The following is a 23,099-nucleotide window of genomic DNA, read 5'->3' as shown; positions in this document are numbered from 1 at the left end:
TTCTGACCCCCTGGGGTGAGAGCAATTTGTGCTCTCTGAGGCCAGAAACAAAGCCTGCACTGGGTGGAGGTGCTTAACAACTCCTCCTGCAAGAACTGTAACACCTAGCAGTGAGCCTCAAAGGCTCTGACTTCGTGTTACAATGCCCCAGGGCATTCCAGCTAGTGGAGATGCCTGCCCCCTGGACATAGCCCCCACTTTTGGTGGCAAGTCCAGAGGAGATAATGAGAAACACAAGGAGGAGTCACCTACCAGTCAGGACAGCCCCTAAGGTGCCCTGAGCTGAGGTGACCCCTGCCTTTAGAAATCCTCCATCTTGGTTTTTGAGGATTCTCCCAATAGGAATAGGGATGTGCCCCCCTCCCCTCAGGGAGGAGGTACAAGGGGGGTGTAGCCACCCTCAAGGACAGTAGCCATTGGCTAATGTCCCCTGGACCTAAACACACCCCTAAAATCAGTATTTAGAGGTGACCCTGAACCCAGGAAATCAGAGTCCTGCAACCTACAACAAGAAGGACTGCTGACCTGAAAGCCCTGCAGAGACAAGAGAGACACCAACTGACTTGGCCCCAGCCCTACCGACCTGTCTCCAGACTCAAAGAAACTACACAGCAACGCATCCGACAGGCACCAGCGACCTCTGAGGACTCAGAGGACTGTCATGAACCGGAAGACCAAGAAACTCCTGAGAACAGAGGCACTGTTCAAAACCTGCAACAACTTTGCAACAAAGAAACAACTTTCAAAGAACTCTCTTCCCGAATGAAGCATGAGACTTCACACTCTGCACCGACGCCCCCAGCTCGGGTTCAGTAGAACCAACACCACAGAGAGGACTCTCATGCGACTACGACAATGTCAGCACCCTGAGTCGACCTCCCTGCACCCCCACAGCGATGCCTGCATAGAGGATCCAGAGGCTCCCCCTGACGTGACTGCCTGGTAACAAAGGAACCGAAGCCTGGACCAAGCACTGCACTCGCAGCCCCCAGGACCGAGAGGAACCACCTACCAGTGCAAGAGTGACCAGCAGGTGGCTCTCATCCTAGCCCAGTCGGTGGCTGGCCCGAGAAGCCCCCCGTGCCCTGCTTGCATCGCCTAAGTGACCCCCAGGTCACTCCATTGCTTTCAATAGCAAACCCGACGCCTAATTTTCCTACTGCACCCGGCTGCCCCGTGCCGCTGAGGCTGTGTTTTGTGGGCTTGTGTGTGTGTCCCCCAGTGCTCTACAAACCCCCCCTGGTCTGTTCCCCGAGGATGCAGGTACTTACTTGTAAGCAGACTAGGACCAGAGCACCCCTGTTCTTCATAGGCTGCTATGTGTTTTGGGAGCTCCTTTGACCCCTGCACCTGACCGGATCTGTGTTGCAGATGCTGTGGCTTTGGGGTTGCCTTGAACCCCCGACGGTGGGCTGCCTATGCCCAGGAGTCTGACTGTGTAAGTGCTTTACTTACCTGAGAAAACTAACCAAACTTACCTCCCCCAGGAACTGTTGATTTTTGCACTGTTCACTGTTAAAATAGCTGATTGCCATTTTAACCTAAACTGTGTGTACTACTGTTTTAAATCAAAGTTCTATACCTACCTGTGTGAAGTACCTTGCATTTTATGTACTTACCTCAAATCTTGAATCTTGTTGTTCCTAAAATAAATTAAGAAAATGTATTTTTCTATTTAAAAACTATTGGCCTGGAGTTAAGCCTTTGAGGGTGTGTTCCTCATTTATTGCCTGTGTGTGTACAACAAATGCTTAACACTAACCTCTGATAAGCCTACTGCTCGACCACACTACCACGAAATAGAGCATTAGTATTATCTAATTTTGCCACTATCAACCTCTAAGGGGAACCCTTGGACTCTGTGCATACTATCTCTCACTTTGAGACAGTGTATACAGAGCCAACGTCCTACAGTTCTGAAGAAAATGTTGCCTGCTAAGGATACAAGTGAAATTCCATCAGGGAAGGAGAAATGCAGTTGAATGTTGTCAGGCCTTTCATGATGTTTGCCCTGGCCGGAAGAGTGGCAATCAGGTGGAGGTCATGGTGTGTAAAAGGCCGTGGAGGAAGATGCTACCTTCATCTAGGTGCAAGGGTACAAGCACACAGACAGAAGTCCTGACAAGGAGAACTGATGCTATGTTGTCTCGGTCTTCTTAGTGATGTGTTCCTTAAAAAAGAGAAAAAAGAGGTCAGAGTAGTGGATATATCTGAATGATTTTTCTTTTGGTTGATGATTAACTGTTTATGCCATTGAGGTTTATAGTGTTGAGCCAAGTTTCTTCAACTTGTTTATTGTTGATTAGGATGAGTTTGGTTTTGGTGGGTTTGAGTTTTCAGTAAGTATCGGAGATTCAGTTTTGGTTGTGGTGGAGGCAGTGTATGTGTTATGGAATTTCGAGAGCAAAGGAGACCTTCTAGTTAATTTGTGCATCATCAGCATTTTTGCGAATTTTCATGTTCAGGGGATCTTCTGAGATTCTGGGGTACCCATCTGGACAAACGGGTGTTGGTTACATATGCACAGGAGTGGAACATGTGGAGGAAACTGATTGTCAGTTTTGAATGCATCGGATAGATGCAGAAGTATCAGGAGGCAGGGATTACCTGTATCTTTGGACTTCAGGGCATTGGCTTGAACTTGTGATCTGATTGTTTTTGTGATAAAACAAGGTTTGAAGCCCTATTTTTTGTTGTGGAAGAGATGATTGATGTGTTCTTTAAATCGTGAAAACGACAAGGTGATGGATGGAATCCTTGAACTAATCTCAGCCACTGGCAACTGCATCCAAATCCATTGTTTTGTTTCCCACCATGCCACCTGAGTTTGGAGCCAACCATGTGCAAATCTGGCTTGACTCTGTTTCTTATGGGAACAGTTCAGGAAAAGAAACACTCTGTCCCATTTATTCTCTTTCAGTACACCCCGTGTGAGGAATAGCGTGCCAAATGAAATCAGATGTTCACAATTATTCCAGTAATGGAGGAGGCACACTCTAGTTGGTTGAAGCAAGACCCTAGCCAGGCAGAACCTACCATTCCCATCAGGGGTGGGTGATTACACTCACGGTATAACCTGAACTCACTCTTGTGTAGCTTGGCACAAAGCAGTCAGGCTTCTCACAGAGGCACTGTGTAAAGCATTGGCAGAGCACTCACATGCAACAAATATACTGAGCATCACAAAAGAGACTTCACATTAGGTGTATGTAAATAAGGTTTATATTCAACACACAGTTAACACAGCCTGAACATCATGTATCTCTGGTAATAAATTACATTAGGAAATATCACTAGCAGTACTAGGCCCAACTGAGTTAATAATATGTACACTTTGAGAAAGGTCCGACTTTACCCTCAGCACCATCATGAGGTGCAAAACATTGTCAGCACAAGATCCCCCAGAACAATTATGCTAATTCGAACCCACACAGTTATAGGCTGCACACCGGTTCACACCGATTGAGGTAATGTGTATACATAGACATTTATAACACTTTTAAATGGCCTTGTGGGCCAGAGGCTGCATGGGTAAAACCGATGTCAAATGTAATACTTTTGTGGCAAGAATCAACTTGTATGTTAACACTGCTGTCCAGTGTTGTTAATCACAGACAGTCACTCCCACACACTCACTCAGCACCAATACCAGGTGCTATGGATATCAGGCAGGTTCATAGGGCACACATTTTCACAGACGTGCACATACACAGCACCCTTTTGGGGTGCACTGATATCCAGCAGGTCATTAACTATTGTACTCACAGACCCCGTGGCCCCACCCCTCCTCCATCCAACCTCAACTATCCAATCTCCCATGGACTGAAGTTGAAGGAAAACTTTCCCCTCCCTGGACACTAGGCCGGTCCCAGCCAAGATCACACTTATTCATGGTCCTGGGGCAAAGGTGGGAGGTTAGATAACAGGAGGGTTCAGGTGGTAGTCGACAATTGGAGGTTTGGCCCCACCTCTGGAAGTTCAATAAAAGGTTGCCCCTCCACGTCCCCAGGCACTTGCCTAGTTCTGGGATGCACAAGGAAGGGTCCCCATGTATTGAGACCTGCTTCTGATTGCTCTTAGAAGCGTTCTGTAGCACACTCACTTACTTTAACAACCTAGGCTCATTCCATCAATACAACGTGGTAACAAAAGAGATTTCAGGGCTAGGTGAGGAGATGGCAGTTGGTCTGCCAGAAAAAGGGGCAATCAATGAGAGATTAAGCAGGGGAGCTTCTCGAAAGGAGGAGGCACTCCATAGGACACACATTGAACAAAATCACTCCCACACAATCTGGGCACTTCGGAACAAGAATCTCTCCCGCGCCTCCCTGGAAATGAGCCACTATGTCTGGTGCACGATGACTTGAGTCACAGCAGACAACTCCAATCACATACAGTGCAGAGCAGCAAATTCAGCACATTCATGAAAATGAGGCACAATGTCTGGTGGGCTATGACTTGAGTTGCACCAGATAGCTCTGGTCACACAAACAAAGAGTTACCAATTCCATTCCTCCCTGGAAATGAGGCACACGTCTGGTGTGTAATGACTTGAGCCACACCAGACAACTCAGGTCACACAAACAAAGAGTTACCAATTCTGTACCTTCCTGGAAATGAGGCGCAAGTCTGGTGCATGATGACTTGAGTCACACCAGAAAATTCCAGTCACACACACGGAGTATTACCAATTCTGTATCTCCCTGGAAATGAGGCACAACATCTGGTTCACAATGACATGAGTTGCACCAGACTATTCTGGTCACACACACAGGTGCAAGTTTAGCGGTGCCATATGAGGAAGAAGGCAGCACTGCTCTGGGTACACCTCCACCTCTGAGGGTTGCAATCTGTGAATCATATACTGCATGCAATGAGCATGCAGTCGCAAAAGAGAAATGCAGCACGATCTATGAAGCAGGCTATGCAAGGCCCCACAACTGGTGAATCCTGTCACCACCAACAAGACACGTATGCATGCTGAGGCCCCACGGTGGGGAAATTCCTTTGAGGTGCCACACCAGGCACTCCGGTCTCAAGGCACAATACTTGGTTTCATGCTAACATCCCACTACCAAGTGGGATCCAGCAGAAGATACGTGCGTTTAAGAGGGCACCGCTCTCCAGGTGTCACAGGCAGAAGGTGTAGGTCTTTGTTGGACCTCAATTCTCCCAGTCCCTCCCTCTTTTTTTGGTAGGTCTTTGTTGTACCTGAGACCTCCACCAGAGAACAGACGGCAAGCCAACAAACACTTGGACAGCACACTTCGGGGTGCCACACAGCAGCAGGCAGTCAGCCCAGGCCAGCCACTGTTCTGGAAGGATGCCCGGTGTCTTCCATGGGCAATAATTACTCCTCATGCACTGCAAATTCCTCTGGCAGTGTGCACCACGCAGTCCAGTATCTCCGGTCCTGCGTCCCCACAAGCATATCTCTAGTTTGCTGCAGTGTGGCACCAGTAATTAGACTTTAGCGCACCTTGGAGGTCATGGGAGGTTCAGAAGGTTTCCCTTTAAACTACAGATGTCTCCACTAAATTTCAGGGCTATGGAATGCAGATCTTATTCTTTAGTGGGTCTATGATTTGAATCTGAGAGACCAAGTGTCAAAACCTCTCCCTTCAGTCTTTCCAGCCATGCCCTCAAATGGCAGAGGTCTGTCATTCTAGCTGTGTGCCCAAGGTTTATAGCTGTCACTGGGGAATGTACAGATGTGCTCTTTCAGCCTCCAGTGTGGACTAGAGTAGAATTAAAAGGCACACAAAGCATTTCAGAGCACAGAAATTCCAACTCTCTAGAAGTTGCATTTCTAAGTTTACCATAGAAAGGGGTTTGTCAGGATGAATCCAATGATAGTAAACATTATGAGGTTGCTCTGCTGTAATCCACTATTGCAGCAAAGAGTAATTGTAAACTTCACCCATGTTATCCTATGGGTAGAACGTCTCTCATATGTAGAGAAAAAACACATGGGTATTCTTCACTCCCGGGGCATATGTGCCTTGCACACACACAAGCCTGCGTTGGCAGGCTGTACACATGTTTAGGAATACCATAAGTGCAAGAGCATACACACAGGCCAGCTAAGACAGGCTGGACTCATGTTTAAGAAGATCATAGGTGCAAGAGCACACACAGCTAAGCGCCACTTCCCAACATATGTTAGAAAAGTGTGCATACTTTCATACTGTGCTTACAGTGGGAAAGTGCCCAGAGCCCTAAAGCCTCTAAGAGAGTATCACCAAAACCTACAGGAAAAAGCAAAAACGTTTGGGGAAACACTACCGCAGCATGTCAGGTCTAGCATCCAGGTTTTTAAATACAAGCAAAAAATAATAATACCTGTAAACCAACTAGTATCAAAATTGATTCATCTGTCTAAAATCTCAAAAGATCTTGACCTCTGATATGAAGTATTTAGATTGTGCCAGTGGTTGCCTGAGCAAATTTTTTCGGGTGTCTTTGTTGTGGCATTACAGGTGAAGGAAGTTTGAAGACTGGGTCCCATTTTTGTGTAAATGGTTGCCAGTACTTAAAAGCGGCCATTAACTCAGAAACCTTGGGGCTCCTTAATATTGAGTCTAGGATATTGGGAACAAAATATTGAAAGATGTGTAGAGATTTCCTTTAACAAACTCCATGCCTGTGTACCTTTATTTTTGCAGTTTTAACAGTTTTATATAGTGTGAACTTTATCAGAGCATTTTAAATGAGCACCAGCTTACACTATGCAATAACATCCTATTTTTATTTGAGGTACAGGGAGATTAAGGGCCTCATTTATAAGAAACAGGTGCATCGTGGTCGGTGTACCAGTTTTCTTGTGCTGCCCTGAGCCCCCCTAACAACGCCATGAGAGCACTTTTTATACAGTACCGTGCTCCATGGCGCACAGTGTCCACAGCTGCATCACAAATTCTGATGCAGTTGTGACGTTAAACCGTAGCTCTTAGCAGCCTGTAAAAAAAATAATGCTTTGTTGGTGCATTTCTGGGTCCTTTGTGTGGGGGAACGCTTACCTTGCAAACATTATACCTGGCACAGGTATAATGTGGTGCAAGGCTTTGCAAACTGGCTCAATCATACCATTGTGCCAGTTTGTAAATGTGATGCTGTGTGGTAGACTATTTGCACTGCATTATCATAAAAAAAGGGATTTGCACCAAACAACAGGTTATTGAGCTGATGCAGGACTCAAACTTGATATCCCAGTTCCAAAGTGAGCAACTCAAGACATTAGACCACATCTCATATGTATCACCAAGTGACATAGATGTGGAGTTAAAATTAACAATTGTATACTTTTCTCTGTGCACTTACCCTTTGATATTTTGAATTTTGTCCCTCAGTAGTTTATCCATAGTATTAGTGTGCTACAATATTCTTTTACTCCATATTTAATAGCACAATCACTCATGTCATGACTTTTTATTCGCAATACATGAGTCATTAAGTACAATTAACTTTGTTTTCTTTAAGCTTTTTTATAATTATATTCCTTTTTTTTGCAAACCACTGACCAGGTCAATTCTTGGATATCTGCTTTGCTAGGATTCCTGAGCCCCACCTTGCACCCAAACAAGACCGATGTCTCTTTTTGGCTACTAAAAACAAGCAGGCAACATTAAATGTTTGTATCGACGAACGGTGTTGCTCAGTATGAGTGGGAAAAGAGTGGACATGACGTTTGTAAAAGTTGGGCTGGCTCAGTGTTGTTGAGTGAAAACTTTACCTATTGACTTGTGGTCTTTCCTTGCATTAGGTTAGTGCTGTGTAGAAATGGCAGGCACCTGTACCTAGCTCTGGTTCTGCCCAACACAGTATGATCTTGGAGCAAAGACAGGCAATATGTGCAGGTTGTGTGGAGTCCCTCTGTCCATGGTGGAGTTGTAAGACCAGATGGACCTGAAGATGGCAGTTCTGGAGGAAGGGCAGGCAGCTATGAGATCCTAGAGAAGCACAACCCACCCACAGTTGTCACTAGAAGAGCTGAGAGCTGAGTCTGTGGAGGATCCCAACACTGAACTTCTAGAGAGCCAAAGCGAACCTCTGAAGGAGGGAAATTGCAACTCATCATGGTGACGCATGAACAGGGTACTTTTCATCCAGCAGATGCACAAGTGTGGTGTAAGTTGCAGCTGTGGTCAGCTTCACGGGTGAGACAACCAACTAATCCCTCTCAATCCCTTATTGTGTCATCATGCTTATCATCAAACTCTCTTCCCTTGCTGCTTGTGTTCTGCACTTCCCCTGTTTGGTATTTTATTTTAGACCTCCAAGGTTCTGCTGCTGCTGTTACATCTGGAGTACAGGATGGACAGATAACACAGACACAAGCTATAGCTCTAACCTTTCCTTTATTTCTGAAACCTCTCTGTTACCTTGTTCTTCTACTTCTGGGAAAGATTGTCTCCACCCTTGCTGTTACTGCACTACACTAGAATGCCCTGCTCTTCCTTACACTTCTTGTCAAGTCCTTGGAAAAGGAAGTGGTACCCAGTCTCCTGGTAAGATTATATCTGCAAGGTCATAGTGTCCTCTTTACGACAGGACAGCTGCTGATGACAGACAGGAGTTTAATTTGGAGTTTGGTGCCATTTCTGCATTTTCAAAAGTTCACTTTCTAGTTCCTTTCCTAGAAATACAAATGCCAGTTGTACTTCACAGATCACGGGTTTCAAACGCTGGCTGACAAGACAATCAAAGGAAAAAGTTGTTCCTTTTGGGAACTTCAGCACTACAGAGAAAGGTGAGACTGCAGATGCTTGTGAGGGAATGAGACTTTGGCACTGCTCTGGGAGAGTGGCGTCTGGGCACAACAAAGGCAGTTATAATACAGGCGCTTCCAAGGTAGTGAGACATAAAGACTGGGGAGTTGGAAGACTGAGACATAGAGCACTGCAGAAGGAGTGTGATATGTGTTCTTTCTTACCAAAATATCTGGGAGGGCTAAGGACGATCGAGGCGACGAGGCAACGATTGTCGACTCTGGGACCCTGCATAAGAGTGCGATTCAGTGGTAATGTTGACGGAGCGAAAATGTGCACACCTCTGGACTGGTAGAAATGGGCCACTGCCACGGGTGTTACTGCTGGGAAAGTTAACTTTCTGCACTTCTAGAGCAGTATGTTTGGGGCAAAGACAGGGTCTTATCGAAGGACCTCGCAGCCCCTGTAGCGCATGGGGACCCATCCCGTTAGGGGACGCCCATTCAGCCCAAGGCCAATGAATATCTGTGAGATATAGAGAACTCAAGGGCCCCTCATCTCATTTTACGGAGTTGGGGAGGGAGCGGCATTTTTGCGTTATGCCACTTAGCAATGGTGAGAGAGAGGTAGACTCGGGGCTAGTAGTGAGAGCAAGATGCTTCTAGGACGCAGAGACTGAGGGTACTCTGTTGTGAATGGGAAACAAACTGTGGGTATGTCAGTGGAGTGTCTGAGGTGCATTATATGTGAACTGGTACTTTGGCAGAACTGCAAGAGTGATACGCTAGCCTGCTGATGAGGCAATGTTGCAGATACTTTTGGGAGTATGTTTGAGGGTGCTCCTTGGAGAGTGGGAGTGAAGCACAGAGCGAGAGAGTGTGATCGAGACAGTAATGGATAATGACACAAGGACGCTGCTGTGGGCAGGAGATGCATGCCATCTATTAGAGTAAGATGGTTTCACTGCTTCAGAGCAACCCTGGCACTTTGCAGGGTGTGAGTCTCAGGCCCTGAATGTTTAGGGCGGGGAAGAGGGTAGGGGGAATATTTGAATTGTGCTGAAAGAGTTAGGCTAGGACACTGCTGTGGGTGTGAAACTGCGGCACTGTTGGTTAAAAGATGGGGTTCTTGCAAACATTGGCCCTGCTGTCGAAAATATACTGAGAAAGTGCTTACTGAGTGGGGCTTGCCCTGCTACCGTATAGAATCGGGCACTGCTGGGTCTGTAAGACTTGATCCTGTTGTGGAGATAATAAGGTGGAGGCTGAAATGGAGTTTGATTAAGGTGCACTGCACAGGAAGTGAGTCTGACCACATTTGAAGAAGTGGAAGTCTTGTAATATTGATGGTCTGTGAGACCTGGTTGCAATTTGGGGGAGGGGGCCATACCATACAGGATCAGTAAGAGCAGTGCAATGCCACATGCTATGGGGAACATTCACTATTATTTCATGCAATATGACTCAGCAAGGGAATTTGCTGTGCTGCATTGCTTGAAAGGGAAAAAGAAGAAATGTTCAATATTTCTAATCATAAGCATTTCTCCCTTAATCTAGCGCACTATGTGCTGCCTATCACCGAAGCTGGCACCCTTGCACCATAGTGCAATGATGCCTATGTTATGGGGGTCATTATTTTTCTGCAGGACAGCACACTTCTTGCACAAAAACAAATCTTAGAGTACAGCATTCATGGAAAAAGAAGTAATGAGGAGAGATTAAGACACTTCTTTTCATTATGCCTCTCTGGGGTAGGAGCACCATTGTGGTGTAATCCTAGGTTTACAAGTCTCCATAAATCTTGTTTTCCATCTGTTAGAAATGGGGTTTTTGGTTGGCAGTCAGGTTACCCTCTGTCCAAGCAAGAACCCTCACTCTAGTCAGGGTAAGTCACACACAATCCAAAATTAGCCTGTGCCCACCCTTTGGTAGCTTGGCACGAGCAGTCAGGCTTAACTTAGAAGGCAATGTGTAAAGTATTTGTGCAATAAATCATACAATACCACAATATAGCACCACAAAAATACACCACACAGTGTTTAGAAAAAATATATAATATTTATCAGGATAATTGCAGGTTAAAACGAATAAAGTGGCAATGTGAAATTGTAGTGCTATCTCTTTCAAGCACAAAGTACCTGGTTTGGAGTGGAAAATCTCTGCAAAGGGCCGCAGAAGAAGAGATACGTGGAAAAATGGTGTGTGCGTCGATTTCTCCCCAGCACACATGGACTTGCATCGTTATTTTTCACGCGGGAAGTCGTGCGTCATTTTCCGGCACACGGACAGTCTCTTTCTGTGGGTCGCGTGGATTATCAGATGTCCCGGGTCTCTGCGTGGATTCTCCTGCTTGTTTTCCGGCTGCGCGTCATTCTGAGGGGTTGCGCGTCGAAGTTTCGCTCTCACGGCAAGCGTTGCGTCAATTTTTCCTCTGGAGGTCGGGCGGCGTTGTCCTTGCGAGGCCGTGCGTCGAAGTTCCGGTCGTCGCCGCGGAACAAGCTGTGCGTCGAAAATTTCAGCCATGAAGCGTCCAAGTCAAAAAGAGGAGTCTTTTTGGTCCTGAGACTTCAGGGAACAGGAGGCAAGCTCTATCCAAGCCCTTGGAGAGCACTTTCACAGCCAGACAAGAGCTCAGCAAGGCAGCAGGCCAACAGCAAGGCAGCAGTCCATTGTAGAAAGCAGACAGGTGAGTCCTTTGAGCAGCCAGGCAGATCTTCTTGGCAGGATGTAGTTTCTGGTTCAGGTTTCTTCTCCAGCAAGTGTCTGATGAGGTAGGGCAGAGGCCCTGTTTTATACCTAAATGTGCCTTTGAAGTGGGGGAGACTTCAAAGAGTGGCTAAGAAGTGCACCAGGTCCCCTTTCAGTTCAATCCTGTCTGCCAGGGTCCCAGTAGGGGGTGTGGCAGTCCTTTGGGTGAGAGCAGGCCCTCCACCCTCCCAGCCCAGGAAGACCCATTCAAAATGCAGATGTATGCAAGTGAGGCTGAGTACCCTGTGTTTGGGGTGTGTCTGAGTGAATGCACAAGGAGCTGTCAACTAAGCCCAGCCAGATGTGGAATGTAAGGCACAGAAAGATTTAAGTGCAAAGAAATGCTCACTTTCTAAAAGTGGCATTTCTAGAATAGTAATATTAAATCCAACTTCACCAGTCCACAGGATTTGGTATTACCATTCTGGCCATACTAAATATGACCCATCCTACTCCTTTCAGATCAGCAGCTACCACTTCAATACTGTATGATGGCAGGCCCAACGTTAGCCTATGAAGGGAGCAGGCCTTACAGTAGTGCAAAACGAATTTAGGAGTTTTACACTACCAGGACATGTAAACTACACAGGTACCTGTCCTGACTTTCACCCACACAGCACCCTGCTCTAGGGGTTACCTAGGGCACACATTAGGGGTGATTTATATGTGGAGAAAGGGTAAGTTTAGGCTTGGCAAGTACTTTTAAATGCCAAGTCGAGGTGACAGTGAAACTGCATACACAGGCCTGGCAATGGCAGGCCTGGGACAAGGTAAAAGGGCTACTTAAGTGGGTGGCACAACCAGTGCTGCAAGCCCACTAGTAGCATTTAATCTACGGGCCCTAGGCACATATAGTGCACATTACTAGGGACTTATAAGTAAATTAAATAGTCCAATCAGGTAGGATTCAAGGTTACCATGTTAAAAAAGGAGAGAGCATATGCACTTTAGCACTGGTTAGCAGTGGTAAAGTGCGCAGAGTCTAAAAGCCAGAAAAACAGGGTCAAAAAAAGTGGAGAGAGGCAGGCAAAAAGTTAGGGGTGACCACCCTAAGGCATGTCAGGTCTAACACCATCCAAATACATGGTTAGATTCATCAGAACGCTCATGCTCCACCCATAAATAACCCACTCAAAATAATGCAAGGCAGCGCTCTAAGCCATGCAAAGTGGTTTTGTATAGCTTCGTAAATGTCAAAACTAGTTTTGCACTGGGGCTGCACCAAATAAGTGATGTGCTACTGACACAAAATTATAGTAAATCTGACCTAGACTAGCGTGCAGCTATGCCCTTGCAGCCCCCTTGTAGTAACTTGTGAGATGCAATACTCTTTTCTCGGAAAGGGTGAGCCACGCCAGAACCAGTCAATGTTCTTTTCTGTCGAAGCAACATATGGATGCTCAGGTTGATAGGGCAAACGCGCTGTTTTCAGTTAGACGCCAATCAAAAGATACAGAGCAGAAATCAGAATACAACACTCACTACAATAAATAACATAACTGCCCCTCAAAATTTGAGCTGAACGAAAAAATACTTTTTGTTACAAACTAATCAGCGTTGATACTTACTCCTATCCATCTCTGTGTACAGATAATACCCGGGAAATATAAAACCTTTTTTTTGTATATATGATTTTACATCATATGATGTCATTCTGTAGATTCGACGATTCAGTCAATCTTTATATATAAGATCATGTCGACAACGTATTTCATTATGGTGCTCGCTTGTCAGCAACAAATTACATTATGAAATGTAGAATCGCTTTAGCTGTGTTTAACCACCTGAGGGCGCACAGAGACAAGATTAAAGAGAAAGATCTGCTACACAGTTGCTTTTTTTTTATTTCTGCACTTTTATATTGTGCGAACTGGCCCGAGGACAATAGATAACTCTATTTGAGGACCAGGTTGTACTACAGAGAATCAGTCTTTTTGCTGTTTCTTAAGAAAAGGAGTGGTTCACAATTACACAGGCTGGTGAGTCGACGCCAGGACACGCACTTTGTTCTCCAGTTCCAAAGTCATCCAGCAGCTCTGGCCTTTAGGCCACGTGTGATTCTCCGCAGACGTTTATTGGAAAACGTCTGTCATACACCATTGCTGTAACAGCCACCTTCAACTGAGATGGCGAAAGGTCAAAGAGACTCTCAAAGCTGTGTTCTACGTGCAGCTTAATGCACTGCATGCTGTTTCAAATCTTTCACTTAATAGCTACCCCTCAGCCAACGGGCCTTATTCATTGAAGCATGAAATGCGTTTTTGCTGTGTTAAAGGGGCCGTCCAGTGTAGAGAAAGAACAGATGTCCTAATCAGTCCTGCATCACAATGACCTACTATATCTGTTCCATGACATTCCCTTATTTTGTAATGTTTGCTTGGGTTTTGAGGTATATTGTGACAACCTTTGCTGGATGATTTCTTTAACATATGAGTTATTGAGAATAATTATTGACCCCATGTGAGAAAACAGGGCTGATTGCAGAGGCCCTCTAACTTTTTGCCCCCAATTTTCACTTTTTGCTATTGTTTTCCTGACTCTGATGCTGCCCTGGGTACTGCTAACCAGTCACAGGGCCTGTACTCTGTGTAAAATCAGTATGCAAATTAGGCTAATTATAATTGGCTAAGTCAACCTACCTATAAGTCCCTAGTATATGGCAGGGCATGTAGGTTTAGGGACCCCAGCATAGATGGTGCCCCCATAGGTGCACTGCTGAGGTGCCCAGTGTCATGTTAAATGCAGACCTGCCTTTGCTGGCTGCTTTTAAATTAAAGTTACATGCAAATTCGACTTTGAAATTAAAAGTAGTTCCAAAGTCCTAAACTACCTTGTTTTTACATATAAGTCACACCTAAGGACTAGGTGCCATGTAACTATAAGCAGGGACCTTATGAAATAGTTTTATAAGCCCTGGTGAGGTAAAACAGCCAAATTCTTTTTTGCCTCATTGTAGTGAATGGCCTCCATAGGCTAGAATGGGGAGACTTAATTTTAATTTAAAAAATCCCCTTAAGTAACAGATACCAGAAGTTTGGTATTAAATTAATTGTTATAATAAATCACACAACTTCCCGTTGTTGAAGTTAATATAACTGGTTCAGGTAAAAAGTTTTAAACTTTACCTGAAAAGTTGCCAACTTCAGCCCTGCAGTGTTTTTGCTGCTGTGCTCTGATTGGCCAGCCTCTGATGAAGTGTGATGTGGCCTGGCTCAGCACAAAGAGATGTGCCTGGGGGAGGAGATCTCCCCTCAGCAGATGGTGAAGCAGGAAGGGGGAGGGCTGCCAAACTGGTCTTCAAAGGCAGAGAAGGACACCATCACATCCTGCAAACCCAATTAGGTGCCCCCTTGATTAGATTAGATTAGATTAGGAGAGGACAGGAGAGGGGTGTGTTTAGGATTTTTAGCCACACCAGTTGTTGGGCTCAGCCAGATGTAACCTCCAAAAATCACTTTCAGCCATGATGGATTTTTGAGGAATGTTGCTCCCTGGGATTGATTTTTGACACACTTCCCAGGAAGTGGTCATCACAGGGGGAAGGACCCTGCCCCTGATTGGAGAACCAGGACCCCCCTGTTTTTCACCCAGGAGCAGGGATATAACTGGCAGACCTGCACCCACACCTCCGATCCCTATCAGATTCCAACAAGGACGAACTACAGGAGAAGAAGAACTGCCCTGCTGGACCCCTGACCTGCACCCGGACACTGCACTCTGGAGGACTGCACCAGCTGCACACTTGGGCTTCACTACTAAAAGGACTTTACCTGCTTCAAGAAGGGACTCCCTGTTCCCTACAGGTACAAAGGAGCTGCCCAGAGTCCCCTGCATCAAGTCCTGCAAGCAGAGCCCAGCTGACCAGCATCCAGTGGCCATTTGAGGATTCTGACCAGGTGCATTCTGGGAATTGTAGTCCCAACTCCCAAGGAGCCACTCAGAGCTTCTGGAACCTTGGGTCAAGATGTGGACACTTCAAGGACACAAAAAGGACCTCTGGAAGAAGATCCAGAAGTTTGAAGACGTTTGGAGCAACTCCATAAGTTGAAGAGGTACATTGTGGGAGTTGTAGTCCCAGACCCGAAGAGGCACACCAGAGCCTCTGAACCCTTGGCTGTTGCTGTGGACCACTTTCCTGAATCAAAAAATTCTGAAAGTAAGTGTGACAGTGTTACCTTGTGGGTGGCCTGAACCCTGGACTTTGTTCCTTTCCAGTGTGACCTTTTTTAACCCGATAAAAATATACTCTATTTTTATAACTTGATTTTTAAACTGTTTCCTGTGTTTTATTTAATTACTGTTTTGTGATATTTAAATGCTTTACGCTCTGTCTCCTAAGTTAAACCTTGTCGCTTGTTGCCAAGCTACCAAGGGTTGAGGTAGGATTAATTTACTGAGACCTAACTGGACCTAAGTGGAGGTTAGTGGCCTATTGCTAAGTGTAGGTACTTACCTGCCCTTACCAATAACCCATTTTCCAACACCCCAGCATGAGCTTCAGAGAAAGATCACACACCATCATTGTTTCAGTTTGCATTTCTGCATGAATTTAAGTAGAAGCAGTCTCCATTGTAGTGTGTGTGAGCGCACGCATGTGTGCCTGTTTGTATGTATATGATATTTCTATTGCACAAACCTGGCCAAAATGCAATGGAATACTGTACAGGGTCAAGGCAAGCTTAGAGTCAACGAGTGATAGGAAAGGCAGTGGCATAACAAAGGTCCCCAGAACCCCTGCTGAGCGGTGGGCCCCTGAGCTCCTTGGGGTCTCTTCAGCACAGTTTGCTGGCCTGAAAGAGCTCTTGAGTGATTTCGGAAGTGGGCACCCTCCATGTACTTTGCAGGAGAGTGCCCTCAAGTTTGTTACGAGACTAAGGAGAGGAAGTTGGGTTGTAGAGGATTAATTCCATGGTGATGCAGTGCTCTTTAAAGCGGTGAATCTTCAACCCTTTTCTAAGCTGGAGTGCCATTGGTCCAGTACTGATGGATACTGAAAACTTGTTTCAGACCCTGGATGGATAGATGGAAAATGCATGCTTCTTTGTAGGATAAGCCATGTTTTTCATGGTGATGGCTTTGTAAATGAAACAGCAGGGTTTGGCAATGGTGCAGGCCGGCAAGTGGAGCCAGTGGGGTACCTTCAGACTGGGTATTATGTGATAATATTTGTTCAGGCCCTGGATGAGACGTGCTGAGACATGTAGGGGTGCGAGTGTGGAGTCTGAGTGACAATGGAGGACGGTGTTGCTACCATTCAGATGTGAGTGCATGATGGTGTGTGCCTGCTTTTTTTTTAAACGGAAGTCATATGTTAGGGACACAATAATACCCAAACTTTGTGTGACCTAACTCGTGGGACAGAAAGGCATTGTAGGGCTGGATCAATTTTCAGAGATGTTAAGGGACAAAGTCAAAACTACTTGTTGGGGTGTGTAGTATGGGATCGCGCACATGGACCAACCAGAAGCATTGTAGAAAACCAAGTGAGGTTTATTTCATACAAAACCCATGACACGGAGCAACTGGCTGGTGAGTGTTGCCTGGTCCACATCCCAATGACGAACAGAGCTACTGACTATGGCAACCCCAACCTTCCAGAATGCCTTCATGTCATAGAACATTACAAATTAAAGAAACACAACTTTTAAATACAAATGTAAACATGTGCATATAATACACACCTTCCTCCTTAAAAAATAAAAAAAATAGTTATTAATTACACCTTTAAAGAACTATGGCCCTCATTCTGACCCTGGCGGTCGGTGATAATGCGGCGGCCAAGCCGCCAACAGGCCGGCGGTCCAAAATATGCAATTCTGACCCTGGCGGGAACCGCCAACACAGCCCGCCGCATTAACACTCCGACCGCCACAGCGGCACAAACAAACAGCGCGGCGGTCCCCGCCAACAGCCAGGCGGCAGACAATGTACCGCCCACCCTATCACGACCCACCAATCCGCCACCTTTTCCGGGGCGGGAGCACCGCCGATAAAAACACGGCGGAAACAGACTACGAACGGGAAAACGCTCACCTCTACGCACTCCACGCGAGATTCCGGCAGTATGGAACCCGAGTTGCAGGTCATCCCCGCACTCCTATACCTGCTCCTGTACCAGGAGCACGCCCGGCGGCGCGGAAGACATCGGTGAGTACTGCACCTACGACACAGGGGAGGGAAAAGATTACCGGCACACACCCACCCACCCATACCCACTACAACACACACATCAATGCATTCCCACAGATCACTGTCACAACCCACAAACCCCCCCCTCCGAAATAATGCAAAGACCAAAAGAAGAGATCATAAACGGGCAGATATATTGAAATATGGACACCAGTAATCCTAATTAATAAATAAACTATGTACAAAATATATACAGCTACTAAATGTAGTCCAACCACTGTCCGTGGACCACAGGGGTCCTGTGCAAAGGGGCAAGGCCCAGTCCCACGACAAGAACTCCACGGAGAGAACACTGCAGGGGCATCAGAAAGAAAATAGGACAGGCACCTCAGGGGGAAGGGAAGGGGGGGCACCTCAGCCACTTGAGTACACAACGCCAGATCCACGAGGGGACTCCATGACCACTGGCCCATCCTGGGGAGTGCAAAGCCACAGTCCATACAGTCCATACAGTGGGTGGCCTGCCCACTGGGCCATCCTGGGGAGTGCAAAGCCACAGTCCATACAGTCCATACAGTGGGTGGCCTGCCCACTGGGCCATCCTGGGGAGTGCAAAGCCACAGTCCATACAGTGGGTGGCCTGCCCACTGGGCCATCCTGGGGAGTGCAAAGCCACAGTCCATACAGTCCATACAGTGGGTGGCCTGCCCACTGGGCCATCCTGGGGAGAGCAAAGCCACAGTCCAAACAGTCCATAACAGACCCCACTGCCACTGGAGGAGGCATGTTGGCCAGAGGACATCCTGCAGCCCTGCCCGAGACAGATCCTGCCCTGCCACGTCTGCCAAAGGGCCAGCGGTTCTTGCCTGGAAGGGCCCAGTTCAGCGCTTCTTGCCTTGAAGGGCCCAGTTCAGCGCTTCTTGCCTTGAAGGGCCCAGTTCAGCGGGTCTTGCCTTGAAGGGCCCAGTTCAGCAGTTCTTGAGACGGCGGGGCCCAGTTCAGCGGTGCTTGAGACGGCGGGGCCCAGCGGAGCGGTGCTTGAGACGGCGGGGCCCAGTTCAGCGGTTCTTGAGACGGCGGGGCCCAGTTCAGCGGTGCTTGAGACGGCGGGGCCCAGCGGAGCGGTGCTTGAGACGGCGGGGCCCAGTTCAGCGGTTCTTGAGACGGCGGGGGCCAGTTCAGCGGTGCTTGAGACGGCGGGGCCCAGCGGAGCGGTGCTTGAGACGGCGGGGCCCAGTTCAGCGGTTCTTGAGACGGCGGGGCCCAGTTCAGCGGTGCTTGAGACGGCGGGGCCCAGTTCAGCGGTGCTTGAGACGGCGGGGCCCAGCGGAGCGGTGCTGGAGACGGCGGGGCCCAGTTCAGCGGTGCTTGAGACGGCGGGGCCCAGCGGAGCGGTGCTTGAGACGGCGGGGCCCAGTTCAGCGGTTCTTGAGACGGCGGGCCCAGTTCAGCGGTGCTTGAGACGGCGGGGCCCAGCGGAGCGGTGCTTGAGACGGCGGGGCCCAGTTCAGCGGTTCTTGAGACGGCGGGGCCCAGTTCAGCGGTGCTTGAGACAGCGGGGCCCAGCGGAGCGGTGCTTGAGACGGCGGGGCCCAGTTCAGCGGTTCTTGAGACGGCGGGGCCCAGTTCAGAGGTGCTTGAGACGGCGGGGCCCAGTTCAGCGGTGCTTGAGACGGCGGGGCCCAGCGGAGCGGTGCTGGAGACGGCGGGGCCCAGTTCAGCGGTGCTTGAGACGGCGGGGCCCAGTTCAGCGGGGCTTGAGACGGCGGCCGGTCTATGGCCAACTGCTCATTGCCTGGTGGTGCCCTCCTGGGCAGCGGGGATGGTGCTCCTTCAATGCCCACCTGGGCTGTGGGTGGTGGGGCCCTCCTGGCCAGCTGGGCTGGGTCCTCCCTGGGCAGCGGCTATGGGGGTGGTGGGCTCCTCCTGGGCAGCAGGCCTGCAGCCTGACCTCTCCGACTTGCTGCCCTTGCCCTCCTTAGTCGGGAGTCTGTGGCCCTTTCCTCCCTTTGGAGCTGTGGCTGGTGACTGTCTCTGGGTGGTGTCCGGGGGGGATGTAGAAGCCGGGCTCCTGCGGCGCCCCTTCCGCCTTCTGCTCCTCTTCCCAGGGGTGGGCTGGCTGTCCCCTTGCTGCTGGGCGAAGATCCAGACATGCGGGCTGGTGGGCTCCAATACCCCTGCACCCTTGTCAAGGGGGCTGCAGGGCTGGTGGTGGCTGAGGTGCTCTTCTTACTCCGACGAGAAGGAGGGGGGGGCTCAGGGTCAGGAAAGAAGTTAGCAGTGGCGAGGAAGAGTTTCTTGGGACAATGGAGAGTGGTAGGTACAGTGGGAATGGGAGTGGAGGGAGAGGATGTGGTTGTAGGTGAGTCACGTTTGCTGTCTTTGGGTGCAGGTGCAGGAGGGATAGGCTGTCGTGAGGTGGATGGCTGTTGGGTGGGTGGGTGGCTGCATTTGTGTGGTGTGGAAGAGGGGGTGACAGACACAGTGGGAGAGGACACAGGGGACGTGTAAATGGCAGTGGGGGTGGTGACTGCACGTGTGCGGACTGGAGTGGAGGGTGTGCTGGTGATGGAAACACTGGCTGATGGTGAGGTGAATGGAGGTGTGAGTGTAGACGTCACAGGGAGGGAGGAGGGAGACGAGGAGGTGGGGGTCACAGAGGTGGTAGTGACTGTTGGCATGTCTGCATCGGAATGTTGCGTGTGTGAATGTCTGCGTGATCTGTGGTGCTTATGTTTGGATGAGCTTCTCTTGGGTGTTGAGGTGTGTGCAGGCTGGTCTGATGGTGTGGGTGGGACAGGCAGAGGAACAGGAGACTGGGAGGAGGGAGTTAGTAGAGGCAGGCAGGAGACAGGGACAATGGCTGCCGTCAGTGCTGAGGCCAGAGCCTGGAACGATCGCTGATGGGCAGCCTGACCCGACTGAATGCCCTCCAGGTACGCATTGCTGCGATGAACCTCCCTCTCCACCCCCTGGATGGCATTCAAAAGGGTAGTCTGCCCAACAATGAGCGTTCGGAGGAGGTCAATGACCTCCTCACTGAGGGCAGCGGGGGTAACAGGGGCAGGGCCTGAGGTGCCTGGGGCGAAGGAGATGCCCGGCTTCCTGGCAGAGCGGGCACGGGGCGAACGCTGAGGGGCTGCTGGGAGGGCGGAGATGGTGCGCTGGGTGGCGGCTGTACCTGTAATGGCGGGGGGCACGGATGGTGCCACCCCCGCAAGGGAGCTCCCTTCCGAGGACGTGTCCGTGTCGCTGCAGGGTCCAGTCGTCCCCGTTGTGGAGCTCCCCTCGCCCTCCGTCTCACTGGTCCAGTCTGACTCTGTGGCATGGCCCTCCTGGGCCATGTGAGATGCAGCTCCCTCCTGCCCCAATGCCACTTCTCCTCCGCCTGATGATGCTGATGCACACAAGCACAGAAAGACAAACAAAAAGGGGGGGGAGAGAGAAATAAAGGGATATTGAGTACATGGATCTCCGGTACAGTTAGCGGACATGACAGACACAGATGCCCCCTGCACTAAGTTGCGCACTTGGGGTCCGCTACGCATTCCGTGGAACATGCCCTACACGCCTAGAGTTGACAACTGCACCCATGGATGACACGGCCCAGGGATGGCTGTACTGACAAACTACTGAGGGTGGTGGCTGGGGACACAGGGGCTTACGGGGGTGCCCAGCCTACAGATATCGCCCTGGCCTAGGGGGACCCACAGCCCTCCTCCCCCACCCAGACACCTCCACTGCGCGACAACAGAGTAGATAATGCTTGTACTCACCCCCTTGTGTCTGCTGTGCTGCCCTCACGCGCCCATCCAAATCAGGGTAGGCCACCGCCAGGATCCGGAACATCAGGGGGGTCAGTTGACGGCAGGCACCCCGCCTACATTGGGAGGCCATCCCCAGCAGAGACTCGGCGGTCTTCTTGGTCCCGCGGCGGATGTCCTCCCACCTCTTGCGGCAGTGGGTGCCCCGTCGATGGTGGACCCCCAGGGTCCGGACTTCCTTGGCGATGGCACGCCAAATCCCGATCTTCTCATGGGCGCGGACCTATGTGACACGTACAGGGAGGGAGAAATACCACGTTCAAGTTTGTCTGCATTTTCGTTGCCAGTGGCCCAACGCCCCCCATCCCCGCCAGGCCCCCCGCCATGCCCCAACATGCCCCCCCATCCCCGCCAGGCCCCCCGCCAGGCCCCCAAGCCAGGCCCAACGCCCCCCCATCCCCGCCAGGCCCCCCGCCATGCCCCCCACCAGGCCCAACATGCCCCCCCATCCCCGCCAGGCCCCCGCCATGCCCCAACATGCCCCCCCATCCCCGCCAGGCCCCCCGCCAGGCTCCCAAGCCAGGCCCAACGCCCCCCATCCCCGCCAGGCCCCCCGCCATGCCCCCCACCAGGCCCAACATGCCCCCCCATCCCCGCCAGGCCCCCCGCCAGCCCCAACATGCCCCCCCATCCCCGCCAGGCCCCCCGCCAGCCCCAACATGCCCCCCCATCTCGCCAGGCCCCCCGCCATGCCCCCCACCAGGCCCAACATGCCCCCCCATCCCCGCCAGGCCCCCGCCATGCCCCCCACCAGGCACAACATGCCCCCCCATCCCCGCCAGGCCCCCGCCATGCCCCAACATGCCCCCCCATCCCCGCCAGGCCCCCCGCCAGGCCCCCAAGCCAGGCCCAACGCCCCCCATCCCCGCCAGGCCCCCCGCCATGCCCCCCACCAGGCCCAACATGCCCCCTATCCCCGCCAGGCCCCCCGCCAGCCCCAACATGCCCCCCCATCCCCGCCAGGCCCCCCGCCAGGCCCCCAAGCCAGCCAGTGGCCCCAAATCCAGATTGAATTAAACTCACTTGTTGGTCTGGAGGACCGTAGAGTAGCGCATACTGGGGGAGGACCCCATCCACAAGTTTCTCCAACTCCTCTCCAGTGAAGGCAGGGGCCCTTTCCCCAGGCGCAGCAGCCATTGTCCCTTCCAGACCGAGGTCACAGCAACACTTGCAGTATAGGTCCTCTCCTGTGAAAGTTCAAGTCGCAAGTGGATAAGTAGATAGAAAATGGCGGTCACGTCCGCGGCGGTGCGTACCGCGGCGGTGCGTACCGCCACCGCCGGCGCCCTTCGCCATTGGCTCCTGAAACCCATAGGCTTCAATGTTAACCAATGCGGCTTCGCGCCGCGGTCTTCGCCCGCCGCCCGCCGCGGTGTGCCACGCCAGCGCATTGACCTCACATCCCATTGTCACACTTCACAGGTCAGGCAGCCGCCATTTCGAGGGTCCACATGGCTCAATTTCAACTGCGTCACACAGGCCTAGGCCTTGCATAGCCACTCAGACACGCCATTCACTGCATAGAGAATCGTTTACTGTGCTAGCTGTGAGTACGTACCTGTGGGTTGCTTGACTGTGTGCTCCATGTTGTCCTTCCTAGGCACCGTCCGCTGGGTTTGGCGAGGAGACGGATGAATCCTCCCGTGTACCGACCGCTGGTGGACCTGTCGACAATGGAAGAACGCCACATT

Source organism: Pleurodeles waltl, chromosome 11, assembly GCF_031143425.1.
Source record: "Pleurodeles waltl isolate 20211129_DDA chromosome 11, aPleWal1.hap1.20221129, whole genome shotgun sequence".
In the NCBI taxonomy this organism is placed as follows: Eukaryota; Metazoa; Chordata; class Amphibia; order Caudata; family Salamandridae; genus Pleurodeles; species Pleurodeles waltl.
Note: the sequence above shows the minus strand (reverse complement) of the source record.